Here is a 15,812-nt window from a genome sequence, read left to right as displayed (position 1 = left end):
CAATATATAATTCAAGTAGAATCATTATATCACCGTTTATTTGTTATGCTTGTATGTCATGACTTAATCAAATCATAAACTAAGTTTCATTACTCGACGACTTACCTCGGATGTTGTCGAATGATTTCAACGGCTATTCGATCACTTTTTCCTTTCCTTATCCAACTTTGATCCTCCAAGCTCTTGAGCTTAAGTTCAACAAATTTTAACTAGTCATTAATCGACCATTCAAGCATTACTTTCAGAATATAATACATATGGATTCGACTTTCACACATATAGTTTATAGTAAGCTTTATAAAAATCAATAATTAATTCATTAGCAAATTTTCATTAATGTTTACAATATAATTACAATTTCCTTATAAGCTAACTTCCTGAACAATAGTCACTAAAGTTTTTATAACTGAGCTACGAAACTCCAAATCAATTGCCGTAAATTTTTCTTAACAGAAGACTCATTTATCTATTATCCATAAAATTTTCAAAATTTTTAGTTTAGCCCAACAATACCAGATTTTTCTTAAAGCTCACCTTGTTTCACTGTTTGACTAAACTGACTACTCTTCACTTTGAATCAAATTTCTCATTGTAAAGAATTCAAAATATGTTCTCGTTTATTTCATTTGAAACTAGACTCATTAAGGAGTCTAAGCATATAAATTTTATCTTAGGGCCATTTTTGTACAATTTATACTGATTTTATAAAAACAGAACATGGAATCTAGTAGTCATTTTGACTCAGCCCCACAATACTTCAAATATCTCAAGATCGGTAACTCTTTTGTTTTTATGGTTTCTTTTCTAAGAAACTAGACTCTTCAAGATTTAATGACATAATTCATTCAGCCTCTAACTCAACTCCTACAATTTATGGCGATTTTCCAAAATCACCTTAATAGCTAGCTTAGCAAACCTTAATTTAACATATAATTGTTCATAACACAATTAAAGCATCCTCTCCATTCCTTCAATTCAAAGCACATAAATTGCCCAATAATATCCAAAATCATATCCTCTCCATCTAACTACCAATTTTTTCATCCAAATAACATGAACAACAACCATATTTCTCTTCTACTTCCTACCATGGCGAATGCTCAAGACACCCTACCATTTCAAGTTTGGTCATGGGTTAAGCAAAGAGCTTAATGACTAACTCAAAAAATGCTAGAAATCCAAGAATCATCCTTGAACTTACCTTGATTTAGCTAACCACCATAGCTGAATTTTTCCAAGCTTTTTCTCTTCTAGTCACGGCAATGAGGAGCAAAGATGACAACTTTGGTTTCTCCTCCCATTACCACATGTTTTATTATTCTTAATTCCTTATTTTATTTTGTAAACTAATAATGCTAATAGAAAATACATATTATCATTCATGACCCATACCATGGCCGAGCACTAGCTATCATAAATGGAAATTTGACATGCAAACCCCTCATTTATATAACATGCATTAATAGGTCCTTATAGATTAACCTATCACCTTTTAAAAGTGCCACACATAAGTCCTATTAATTAAATTCACATGCAATCGACTAAATCGAAGCTTAAAACTTTCACACATTCATATTCACATATTTTAGACAATAAATATCATATTCAAATACTTCGGTGACTCGGTTTAGTGGTCCCGAAACCACTTTCCGACTAGGGTCAATTTAGGGCTGTCACAACTCTCCCCCACTTAAGAAATTTTTGTCCCCGAAAATCTTATCGGTAAATAGGTTTGGGTATCATTCTTTCATAAAGTTCTCAGTTTCCCAAGTAGCTTCTTCGATCCCGTGTTTGAGCCATAACACCTTTACTAACGGAACCCTTTTGTTTCGCAACTCTTTCACTTCACGAGCTAGGATACGAATCGGTTCTTCTTCATAACTCATATCGGCTTGAATTTCAACCTCGGAGGGATTTATTATGTGCGAAGGGTCGGATCTGTAACGTCGGAGCATCGAAACATGAAAAACGTTGTGAATCTTCTCGAGGTCAGGGGGTAAAATCAATCTATGCCACTGGGCCAACTCGTTCGGATATTTCATACGGCCCTATGAACCTCGGACTCAGTTTGCCCTTACGGCCAAATCTGAGTATCTTTTCCCAAGGCGAAACTTTAAGAAACACTTTATCTCCCACCTGATACTCAATGTCTTTTCGTTTCAAATCCGCGTACAACTTCTGAAGATCTGATGCTGCCTTCAGACTTTCACAAATTATTTTTACTTTCTGCTCAGCATCTTTAATCAAATCAACTCCGAAAATTTTACTTTCACCGAGCTCGGTCCAAAACAATGGTGTACGGCATTTATGACCGTACAAAGCCTCGTAAGGTGCCATCTTAATACTTGATTGAAAACTATTGTTGTAAGCGAATTCGATCAAAGGTAAATACCGTTCCCATGAACCACTAAACTCAAGGATGCAACATCTCAACATATCCTCGAGTATCTGAATTATCTGCTCGGATTGACCATCGGTTTGGGGATGAAAAGTGGTGCTAAAATGCAACTTGGTACCCAAAGCTTCTTGTAATTTCTTCCAAAATTGCGAGGTGAATCTCGAATCTCTATCCGACACAATAGAAATGGGTACCCCGTGTAATCTCACAATCTGAGAAACATACAATTCAGCTAGTTTATCCAATGAATAATCCGTGACGACGGGAATAAAATGAGCCGACTTAGTCGGTCTATCAACAACAACCCAAATCGCATCTTTCTTACTCACGACAATGGTAACCCAGATACAAAGTCCATCGTGATTCGTTCCCATTTCCATTCGGTATCATGATCGGTGAAGTAAACACAGAGGCACTTGATGTTCCGCTTTCACTTGTTGGCATATTAAACATTTCGAAACGAAATCGGAAATGTCTCGTTTCATACCATGCCACCAAAACTGACGTCTCAGATCGTTGTACATTTTCGTACTCCCCGGGTGAATTGATATTCGGCTACAATGAGCTTCGTTCAGAATTATCGAAATAAGTTTCGAATTTCTTGGAACACACAAACGACTTCTGAACCTCAAACAATCGTCATCATCAATTTGAAACTCTGATTCCATATTCGAAACACATTCAGCCCGTTTTGCAACTAATTCATCATTGACTTTCTGAGCTTCACGAATTTGATGAATCAATGATGGTCTAGCCTTTAATTCCGTTACTAACACATTGTCGGATAGAACAGACAAGTGTACATTCATCGCTCGTAAAGCAAATAGTGATTTACGACTTAAAGCATCCGCAACCACATTAGCCTTTCCCGAGTGATAGTCAATGACAAGCTCATAATCTTTTAACAACTCGAGCCAACGTCTTTGTCGCAGATTCAAGTCTCTTTGAGTCATCAAATATTTGAGACTTTTGTGATCCGAATATACATGGCACTTCTCACCAAATAAGTAATGTCGCCATATTTTCAAAGCGAATACGATGGCAGCTAGTTCGAGATCATGGGTTGGATAATTTTTCTCATGTGGCTTCAATTGTCTCGACGCATAAGCTACAACTCGACCCTCTTGCATCAATACACAACCCAACCCAAGTAAGGATGCGTCACTGTAAATGACAAACTCTTTGCCTGATTCAGGCTGCACTAGCACTGGAGCTTTAGTCAAGTAAGTTTTTAGTTGATCGAAACTTTTCTGACATTTTTCTGACCATTCCAACTTAACATCTTTCTGAAGTAGCTTCGTCATTGGTGTGGCTATCATCGAGGAGTTATGAGGCACTGTGTGTGCAAGTTCTTCAACCGAGCACTATGTGTGCCAGATCAGTAGTTGAGGCACTATGTGTGCGAGTTCTTCAATCGAGCACTATGTGTGCGAGATTGGTAATTGAGGCACTATGTGTGCGAGTTCTTTAATCGAGCGCTATGTGTACGAAATCGGTCCAAGGCACTTTGTGTATGCGAAGTGTGTTTCATGTATGACCTCGTGTGAGACGATGGCATTGATTTGTAATAGTAAGTAAGACCTAAAGAGAAAATTCGTTAAACGGACTAAACACTGGTGAACTAATTAGAGTTGGAGATTATACAACATTGTGCTAAATTGGTAATGAAATAAGTTCGAGACATTAAATTGACAAGGTACGTGATATATATATACATTATAAATATGAGATTCTCGGTATATGCAGTTATATGTGCTATTGTGAATAAACACTATTTTGTTAATCATGTTCAAGAAATTATTTTGACTAAGTTTCGACATTTGAAAGTTGGTAAGAATTTCTGATGAATGGTGATAATTTTGGATATTTGAGTTATTCAGGCCTTGTGCCTAGTAGGTTTGGGACCGGTGAAGTGTTTACTAGGCTAATAGCCTAATTAGTTGATGGCTGTCGAGTTTATTCGGACTTTGGGTTAAGTAGGCTAGAACCTGTGTGTAGGGTTTGAGCCTATACCTAGTAGGTTCAGACCGATGAGTAAATTGTGATATACCTATGTGTGTTATTACCGAAATGAAAAGTAAGTGAGTAAGTGTCAATTTTTTGGATCTCTGTGAATTATTATGATCAAACTAAGAAAGTTTTGTTAGATAAAGCACTGAAGCGTAAGTTCAGAGTTGAGGAAACTAGGTGGGATCTAGAGAACTCAACGAGAGAAAGTTACCCTATCCTATTTACCGGTAAGCTTTTTGGGGACGAAAATCCCTAAAGGAAGGGAGAGTTGTGACAGCCCTAATTTGACTTTAGTCAAGAAGTGGTTTCGGGACCACAAAATCGAGTCACAAGAATAATTAGCTGTCATATTTGATGCTTATTATATGTATATATGCATGTGTGAAAATTTCATATTTGAATTTTGTTTAATTGTAGGTGAATTTTATTAAATAGGACTTATGTGAGAAAATTTAGAAATGTGCTAGGCAAATGTAAAGTGGCCTATTAATGCATGTTATAGAAATGATGGGTTTGCATGTCAAATTGCCCAAAATTTGAGCTAGTGGCCGGCCATGCTATGGGTCATAGCATATTTTAAGCATGGTGTGTTAATGTTTCATGTTGGAAAGAATAAAATAAAAGAGTTAGTAATAAAATAAGGGGATGAAGGGTGAAGAAAAGAAAAAAAAAGGTATCACCTTGTTCTTCTTAGCTGTACAAGAAGAAGAAAAAGAGGGGGGGCATTCGGCCTTTTGAATGAAGAGAAGGTTAGTAAATTTTGCTAATCTTTCTTTTGAAATCTTAGTTTGTTCAGGTTAATCATCATGTTTTTCTTACCTAGCTATACTAAAATTTTGAATTCAGAGGGTTGGATGGAACTTTCGGTTATGGTATGTGTGAGAAGAACTTGATTTTTTTTTCTTTCTTACCCTTAAGTTTTGATGGATAAAGAAACAAAAAGATTGTTGATGAAAGAAATTAATCTTGTTAAAACTTTAAACTAATAACACCCATGTGTGTGATAGCCGAACATAGACTTTATTTAAAGTCTTGATCAAAGGCCGGTTAAGTGTCTTGAAATGGATATCTAAGGTGTTAAATAATAAAACTCTTGATGACTTGGGTTAAATAGCATTCGGTCATCTTAGGTTAATATTAAGGTAAGGAGCTTATACTAGTGATAGCCGAATTAAAGAATGCTTGATGTCATGAGTAAATGTTGTTCATGTTATTTGGATTGAGAAATGGTAGTTAGGTGAAGTAGAGTCTAGCAAATGAGCACATATGTGCATTAGTTGCTAAATGGAGAAAAATCGGCTAACAAGTGTGTACTAAGGCCGAATATGACTTGGAATATTATTGAGTGATGTATGTGTTTTGAATTGATGGAATGGAGAGGATGCTTTAATTGTGTTATGAACAATTATATGTTAAACTAAGGTTGGCTAAGCTAGCTATTAAGGTGAAGTGCAAATGTTAGTATTTGATTACTAGTGTATATATATGTGTATTCGCCGAGTTTTGAACTTGAAACAAAATGGTATTTAGTCAATGCAAGTAACCATATTTGTGGAATGTATTAAGTAAATAATCGGCCTCAACATAGACATGCATATTCGGCCACATGAATGAATACATAGATTGATGTTGTACGTTCAGCTATAGGTAAGCATATTGATGGCCTTATCTTGACTTAGAAAATCGGCTAAAAGAGAATATTGGCTAAAATGTTGAATTTGATTCATGATTTCATACATATATGACTCTAATGCCTAATATATATATGGGCTAAGTACCTTAAATTCCTCCTTGATGTTCAAAATGATTAAATCAATTTATTTGTTAAATTAAGCTCAAGAGCAAAGGGGGACTAAATCCGATAAAGGAAAGGAAAAGGTGATCAAATAACCGTTGAAATCGTTCGACAGCATCCGAGGTAAGTTTTCGAGTAATGGAACTTAGATTATGACTCGATTAGATCATGTTATATAGCGAATCAAAACCATGCTCTTTGTATGTGGCTATTGAGCCGAAAATGGTAATGGTAGATAAGTGCCTTGTGTCTGAGTTCTAGTAATGATAACGAAATAAAAATGTGTTATGATTTGTGGACATATGTGCATGATTATTCGGATGATAACCGGGCTAAGACCCGAAGGCATTTGTGCGAGTTACTATATCCGGGCTAAGACCCGAAGGCATTTGTACGAGTTGCTATATCCGGGCTAAGACCCGAAGGCATTTGTGCGAGTTGTTGTATCCGGGCTAGGACCCGAAGGCATTTGTGCGAGTTGTTATATCCGGCTAAATCCCGAAGATACTTGGGTTTGGAAGTGAGCGATCTTGCTGTAATAATTTCAATTAATACGCTCATAAAATCCAAACGATAAGGTATGTTTCGTACATGCATCGGAAAAGTCGATTCGTTTTAAATAGTATCCGTTAAATTGATTAATGAATTTTCGGCCTTTAGATAGGTTTGATACCTTGTGTATGAATATATTGGTTGAAGTGTAAAGTAAGTATGATTATGAAAATGTGCATATATGAAGTTATTCATTTAGCTATATGAATGTTATACCTTAGCCGAAACTAATTTCATTATTCAAAACTTACTAAGTATTAAATGCTTATTCCGTTTCTTTGATTCTCTGTTTCATAGATTTTGGTTCGTCAGCTATCGGACTCGGGATTGTCAAAGTCGAAGTCGTCCACACTATCAAAGTCCTTGTGGTACTCTTTTAGTTGAACTCTGCTAATGGCATGTATAGGACTACCCTTTTGTTGTTAGTCAAGTACTTTGGTGTTGTATATATTTGGATAGCCATGCGAAAATGGCTTATATATTTTGAGCATAGTGTTATAATCATTTTGTATGTATATGGTTAATGAGAGGTGTGGATATTCTTGGCAATGATTGGCCATTGGAATGGTTAATCATGATCATATTTTGTGCTATATATGCTAAAGGGCTAGTTGAATCATGGAAACTATGAAATAGGTAAAGTCTACCTTAAAGGCAGATGCTGACAACAGCAGTGATGTAAATTTGAAAAAATCACTAAAAATATTAGGAATGGAATTAAATAGTAAATAAATTATGTAATCTAACCTTGATGAATCTACTTTCATATGGAAGAAACAAAACGATCATATGAGTCGTATTTTAAGAGATATTTAAGTTTTCATGGAACAGGGCCAGAGCGATTTCTGGATCCCCTGATCTGACTTTGGAAATTCACTATAAATTAACCAGAGATAATTAGAAGTCATGCCATATATGTATAGATTCCTTTTTGAGTATAGTTTCCTTAGAAACAAATGGCATAAGTATTGAAGCCCTGTACAGGGAGATATATAAGTCGTAATGCATGAAGGTCAGAGCAGTCGAACCCTGAAACAGGGGAGACTTTAACTAATAAACTGTACTAATTGGCCCGACCAAAAATTCTAGAAAAAAAATTGTAGATGGAATTATGGGTCTAGTTTCAGAAAAAATTTATGGAACTGGTTTTCGAATTTTGGAACTAGAGATATGATTTTTAAGGTGACAGTGACGCAGTTAGCCAGCTTGTCTGGAAATTTTAAATGAACTGTGTTTTACAATGAAATAAGTCTGTTAACACCTCGTGTTCGACTCCGGCAACGGTCTCGGGCACGGGGCGTTACAACAATCTTTAGGGTCCCACTTCTCGTCAAGGAACGTGCATGCCTCAATAACTTGATCCAAACTTGATTGAATTGAGACTCGCTAACTCCATCCCTAAAAATAATGATTTGATCAGGTTTCCTCTTTGTATAGAAGCCTAAGAGAGCTTCCTTCATGATACCGTCATCCGCTTTGTCAGAAACTAGTTTTGAAGAAAGAATCTATCATTTTAAGCTTCAGAGACAGTGTACGGCCTGATGCCCCATAGCTGGAAATCAATGGCCACCGCCTCGAGCTAACCATCGCAGCTATTGACAGCACATCAGACTGCTCAGGAAAGCCAAACAATGTACCCATTCCAAGGATGACGGTTGGAACCTTTGAAACAACTGGAATTGAAGGTGTTTGCCCCAGCGTAAGTATAGAGAGTAAGCAGTAGTTTCTTATGCCAATTTTTACCAGTCTCGGTCATCTTCTGTAATTTATTTTTTTTTCTTTTCTTTTGGCAACCTTTGTTGTACCGTGGTATGGCGCATTATCTTTGAAAAGACAGCAAACTTTTGGCAATGTGCAGTTATAATCTCTTTTTTTTTTTTGGAATGGATGACTTTTGACTTTGTAATATTGGCATATGAAGCTATCTCCCCCCTCTTAATGGAGTAGTTGACGTCCACAAAGATGAGTCATTGTCAGCTTGAAACTCTTGACGAGCTCGGGCCCATAACATACATGCCCCATAAGTCTTGACTCCTTTAAATTTTGCATTCATTATACAACTGATACTATCCCTTTCCATGGTGGACCAACAGTACCCCAAAACCTCATGTTTACCCTGGCAATTGCAAATGCGTCTTTAGACCACATTTTTGAATTCCATAATAGTCTCAACAAGGTCTTGTTTTGTCTCCTCAGCTAATTCCAATTTCATAATCTTTCTTTCCTCTAAGGCTATATTTCCTACCACCACTTCATGGGGTAAAAACTATTTTCAACAAATTCAAAAACAAGTCACAACTTCTGTCATCTTCAAAGTACTGAGATTCCTCTAAACACATATCACACTCAAAAGGAACTCTGAATCTATAGTATCGTTGCCCGTGTTATTGATATTTAGGGATCTATGATAGGCACACAAAAGAATATACAAGGAATAAATAAATTCAAGAATGACTATTTACATGAAATGAAAATTTATAAAGAATGTCAAAGGTCAAAAGAATCAGAATAAAAGAATATTTACTCGAATTAATCATGAAAGATATGTTTTATTGAAACAATGATGTCCGACCATGAGCCTACTTCACAAAATAAATCTCATTACTCCTAGGCTTTAGAGCAATGAAAGTGTTCTGAATATTACTCCGTAAAATTCCTAAAGATTACAGGAAGTTCTTCTGCAGTCCAATTGTTTAAAGTACTTCCCGGTTCGTAAGGGCGAATGCCCTCAAGGTCTCTTTATTCAGTCCCTTCCTCATGTATGACATTGATGGGATGATTTTTATTTCCAAACACCCCTTTCTCCGGGTAAGCTATCCCTCCTGACTCAAAAGTCGGGGATATGTAAAGGAACATCGTTAATTCCCATTCAACTTCTTTTTTTTTCACTCAGCCGTGACCCTCTTCTCTCTCTCTCTTTTTCTTTCTCTTTTTAATAACTTTAACTAATTAGGGTCTTTTATAATTTTGAATGCATGTGATGTGATGCAATGCAAATGCATGAATGCAAAAGAAAAGGAGATGTTGATCTTGAATTCAATTCCATTAGAATAACTTTTCTAGAAAACAGATTTCTTTACATGAAAATAGATTACATATGTGGTCTTGTCTTTCATAGTCCAAGTAAACACTGATCTTTTCTTCATGGTTAAATCCTGTAAATTCTCTAAAAGATGCCTTTGCTAGCTCCTTGCTGCTTAATCTGAGCCTCGATCTCTTGCTCACTTATCTCCATGATACTCATCAAAAAGTGCCGGCTCTTGGATAATCTTCGTTGGCAATCAAGTCATGTATTCCTTCGTGGACTTCCGGCTTTCTCTCGTCGTGCTCTTGGATAACCTTTGTTGGCTTGAATATCTGGCAATCACATCATGTACTCCTCCATGGACTATCAGCTTTCTCTCGTCGTTTATTTGGACTATATTCAGACGACCGCACTATAATCTACTTTATCAAGAAATTCATTTCCTTATGACAAACTATTCTATTTAGGAATCAAATTTCAAATCAACACCTTCTTTTCTTTGATGTAATGTAATGCAAATGCATGAATGCAAAAAGGTATCGATCTCGATTCAATCTCATTTAGAAAATTTTATTTAGAAAAAGAATATCTTTACATATAAATGGATTACAAATATGCTTTCGCCCTAATGCCCAAAGTTTTAAAACAAACTTTTAGCCACGATCTGATTGTATCTCATATTGGTACTCAATATGTCAGCCTATACCGCCAATGTCTGTAAATAATCAGCTACCTCCTGAGTTTGAGCTATGACCTCACTTGTGGGGTAATCCGTGCAGCTAGGGTCACCTCCTCCAATACCTGTGAAATTATTCTGATTATCTTGGGAGAGAAAATGGTGAACAAGCAGGCATCACTGTTCCGCAGTATGCTACCTTAAAATGATATCCTATATCCTCAATACTTCTTGAGAGTTTTCATATTTCTGCTCCCGCAGAGCATTGCTTGTATGGGTATCCTCGTAGCATAGGTAATCTCTACTTTAAAGGTCTTTAAATGATATGGTCTTCTTTAATCTCATTGTTTTGCGTCCATTTTGACAGACCATCAGGGCTTGCATTTCCATTGTCTCTGATAAGTGCAACATAGTAAACTCATGCTTGTTGTTTGGTAGCGATCCTTATAGTAAACGAGCTTTTTACCATTATAGGAAAAATTCTTTCCATCCAACTCATTTTTGTAGGTCTCATGCACTCTATCAATCACTTTCCTTCCAATACCCTTACCATCCACATGGCAACCGTCTTCATATGAAGGAGAAATGCTATAATGGTAGAAGTGTCCATCAATACTCCCACACTCACTTTGAATTGCTCATCTATCCTCCTGTCAAGCAAATACTGCAAGTCCCCTTAGTTATTGTAGAACAACTACTTGGCTTTATTACTCCATTGATCCCATATTTCCTTTAACTCCTAGAGATTATTTTGCGCCATGCTGATGCGAGTGTAACCCCATAATTCTGATGTGTATCCTTCAGCGTTTCCTTTGACCATTTATAGACGTTAGTGTTGCCCTCCACTCTATCAAGAAGTCTGTTTTCCATAATAAAACTTTCTAACTTAGAAACTGACCGTAAATCGATACCTTTTAAATGCAAAATGACATGCACAAAAGAAAGAAAACAGTCAGTATCATATGATATTAATAAACATAAAGATAACCTAAGTATAATTCTATCTATATTGAGCTCTTACGGTTGTTCTATATGTGGTTTGTTTCTAAAGTTTGAGGTACCCAAACTAGCAGATTCCTCAATCCTCACCTATTATAGGCTCATTTGAATCGAGTTCAGTTCAGGGGAATACATTTCCCCATGGCTACACGGAGGTGAAAATCTCACGAAACCATAGCTGCGGATGTATCCCGAAAGTGATCCACTATCCTGCACGGAGGCGAAAACCTCACGAAGGTGTAGCTTCTCACTCCCACTTAAGGGTGTGACCACAACGGTCATGCAAATGCAATGCGTATCAGAATATAGCAACACATGCAATAATACAAACACATGTAATGCAAAGAGGATTAAATTTTAAAATTTTTAATTTCCGACATTAAGACAAGAGATAATCAATTACACGGCTTGACTCTCTTATTAGTCCCCAGTGGAGTTGCCAAGCTGTCGAAACCATTTTTAAATCGAGTTTTGGAAAATAGGAATCGACTTTAAGAAAAATGAAAACGAGAGTCGCCACCAATCTTTTTAGGTGTGATTGGATCACCTTATAAAATGTTTTGTTTTAAAATCATTAGTTTTGGTATACGAAATCAGAAAATGGGTTCGGGAGCCGGTTACATACGAGGAAGGGTTAGCACCCTCGTAACGCCCAAAAATTAGTACCTAATTGATTATCAAGTGTCTTTAATGTCAGAAATTCAAAAATTTTAAGATGCAATCCTCTTTAGAATATTTTGATTTTGAAAATTGAGATTCACTTGTATCAAAATATTGACACTAAGTTAGCCCCCCTTTTTGAAATCCCTATCTCGAAACGACAAAATGCCACATCCAATAAGTTAGGACACAACGCTTTGAAATTCCAAGACAGTTGCTCGTATTTTGAAAACCTTAAAAAAATTAGAAGGGTACTTGACTATTCGAACTCAACGAGAAAAGTTGCAACCCAATAAGTTAGGGCACTACTTTTTCGAAGCTTCCAAACACCAAGCATTGGCTTTTTATTTTTGAAAACTTTAAAGTCTCGTTTTTTAAAACTGATGCATGAAGGAGCACATTAACATAATAAAACATAACATACAAGATAACATATTATAGAAATAGGTAAATAAAAGCATAATAACAATAACATAAATGTCATACATTAATTAATATATATATATAAGAAATATAAAATATGGAAAATTTTAAATAAGTAAAATATACATACAAAAAAACAACATATATTAAAGAAGAATAGATAAAACATATAAACATGTAATTCAACATATATTTAAACATATTAATAAACGAGAAAATGATGCATGATGTATGATTGTATAAAAACAAAACAAGACAAACAAATACAATAATATATAAAAATAATAATAATAATATAGTAACATATGTTATCAAGCAATCAACACTTTATAAAATCATGAAAATAGCATTTAATACATGGACAATTTATAATATAAAAAATATAAAAGGTTTAATAAAATAAAGTGAGTAATTTGGATATATGTGTATATAATTAAAATACAATTTAGAAATGGGTGATAATAATATGTTATAGATAAACTTTAATTTTAAGATAAAATAATAAAAATTATGATATTGTATTATATCAAATAATATAAACATTTAATAATACATAAAAATATAATATTTAATAGTGAATTTTAAAATAGATAATATATGATAGTATATAAAATAATAATAAATGAAATAATTTATAATATATAATATAAAAATGTAAGTTTTAAAATAATGTATAATATAAATAAATAAATAAATATATAAGATATATAAGTTAAATATAATATATAATAATAATTTACAAATTTTGAAAATATAAATAATATAATAAATAATATATATAATAAATTAAAAATAAGTTTAAAAGTATATAAAAAAGGGGTGAAATTAAAAAAAAAGTTGAAAAACTAAGATAGACGAAGAATAAAATAAGAACAAACCAGAGAGAGTAAGAACGCAAGAGGGAGAGAAATTTGAGTGAATGCTCTCAAGAATTCTTATTGCTTCTCAAAACTTCAGTCCCTTTACAATGAAGGAGAGGCCTCTATTTATAGTTGAGCCTCCCCAAATCCAACATGCAGATCAATTACATCAACGGTTAAGATTAAAGGATATCTACAAATTAAATCTCCAAGATTACAAAATCATATCTTCTAAGATTGTATATCATATCTAAGATTGCAATCATATCTAAGATTGTATCATATCTAAGATTGCAATCATATCTAAGATTGTATCATATCTAAGATTGCATATCATTGAAGATTATATTTCCATATGAGTCAAGCTTGTAGATGGACCTTAAATCTTTTCAAGTAATGGGCCATTCCGATCGGGCCAAATTATATTTGTAATTCTGGACTGAACTTGGACTTAGTTTGTAGCACCCAAAACCCGGCCCAGACGTTATGACCGAATCCGACATGCCACATCGAAGCATTCAAAACATTTTATATTGTTGATCCAGAAAAACTAACTTAGTGTTTTAAAAGATAATTTAATTATAGGTTAAAGTGAATGGAAGCTGTGCACCAGGTAGGAAACCGGAAAAGAGGAGGTGAGTCCATCGGACTGCTTAAGTACCAAACTCCCTTCGGATCCATGCAAACCACCATTGCCATACCTTAACGTCATGTATATTTCTAGGAAACCGATTTGATTAAGTCCTTTTTAGGAAAAGTGATTAATTTTGGAAAATATCTTTATTGCGGAAGCTTTGCTTGTTTTCGTGTTATTTTGAAAACAATTACTGTTTTTGAAAACGCGCTTCAAAGCTATCCAATTTCAACAGTTAAATATAAATATTACCTATCTTAATAAAACATATAAAAACCATCAAAAATAAATAAGCGGCCTTATTACATTTAAAAGTCCAAAACCTCAAACGTAATTAAAAGGATGTCCAATTCACCAGAAGAAAATCAAACTTTCAGAACGGGTGGCCACTCCGAATTCTCTCACAGCTCAAAGCCCACTATCGTTGGGGATTTCCTGCGTGGATGAAAATAAAAGGGGTGAGTTTGGGGAAACTCAGTGTGTAAGGAAAACCCATTCAAAGCCCAAGTCACTTAAGCCCATTGGGCATAAGCCCATTCGAATAACGATGGTATTGGGCGAGCCCTTTTCAGATTACAATAAGCGGGCCTTAGCCCTTATTCAGATAATGAGTATGGCCCATAGGCCCATTTCAAAATACATGCAACATAAGTAAACATATGCAAGCCCATTTGGGTAACAATGGTCTTGGGCGAGCCCTTTTGATTACAATAAAGCGAGCCTTAGCCCTTATTCAGATAACAAGATGGCCCATTGGCCCATTTCAAAATGCATGCAACATCGGTAAACATATGCAAGCCCATTTAGGAGACTACTCAACCCACCAACCAATACACTCCACCGTACCACCATACACTCCATGTGGGAATAGCTTAACCCACCCACCCAACACTCCACGATTGTAGCCTTTTGCTCGATTAACGATAAATTGAGGCAAAGCCTCCAAGACGTGGACAAGCCACTTTCAGTACTTCCTCCGTCAATATCCCGGTCCCATGCATCGAGATAATAACAACATGGCATGCGATAAATAACAACAATCAAACATGCATTTAGGTCAATTTAACCTAGGGGTATTTGGTAATTTATCTACTAGGGTAAAACTATAAATTTTCCACTTTTAAAGGTATTTTAGTAATTTATCTATTTTAGGGTTTTCATGCATATTCTTACTTTTCACGTACTAACGAATCACGTCGAGGGTTCTTACGAATTGGGCCGTTGGCCCATCATTCAATTTTGGCCCATTAAGCCCAAAAATATCAAAGGCACGAAATCATGTACTTTGCGGTCAAATTTTTGTAGTTTACCAAAAACATTAATCGATTTACCTCACGAGCATTCGCACACTTGCAAATCTACAAAATACCAATTTTCGGCATTTCGACTTTTCGACTTTTGCCGATCCAGACTAAGAAAGAGGGTGTTAGTTACACACCTGTTTGCGATGATATGCTGACGAGATCCACACACGAACCGCCTACAATTGGATTACTAACACGTTAATCTAACTATTCAAATACAAACTACATATTAACCCCTTACAATATTCGGCCAACCACACCTATAGATCATAGTAAGCTTATAAGAAATCAATAAGCAACTCATTAACAAATTTTTGTCAATGTTTACCACATAATCATAATTTCACTGCAAGCTATCTTCCTGAGCAACAGTCACTAAATCATTTATAACTGGAGCTACGAAACTCCAAATCAAGTGCCATTAATTTTCCCTGAAAATAGACTCATATATCTTCTATCAATAAAATTTTTAGAAT

The 15,812-nt window shown here is 35.2% G+C and overlaps 1 long non-coding RNA gene across 1 annotated transcript in view; it reads right to left on the bottom strand.

The window, feature by feature from the left end:
- LOC128282271 (uncharacterized) overlaps nucleotides 1-15,562 on the bottom strand; it is a 65,733-nt gene extending 50,171 nt beyond the window's left edge. Inside the window, exon 1 of the long non-coding RNA XR_008272492.1 lies at nucleotides 15,471-15,562. This is a non-coding gene — a long non-coding RNA (uncharacterized LOC128282271). The remainder of the gene's footprint in view (nucleotides 1-15,470) is intronic.
- Nucleotides 15,563-15,812: the final 250 nt, after the last annotated feature.

The sequence above is a fragment of the Gossypium arboreum genome, chromosome 10 (genome assembly GCF_025698485.1).
Source record: "Gossypium arboreum isolate Shixiya-1 chromosome 10, ASM2569848v2, whole genome shotgun sequence".
Lineage (NCBI taxonomy): Eukaryota > Viridiplantae > Streptophyta > Magnoliopsida > Malvales > Malvaceae > Gossypium > Gossypium arboreum.
The sequence above is the reverse complement of the archived record's forward strand: the minus strand, read 5'-3'. Positions and strand labels throughout refer to the sequence as shown.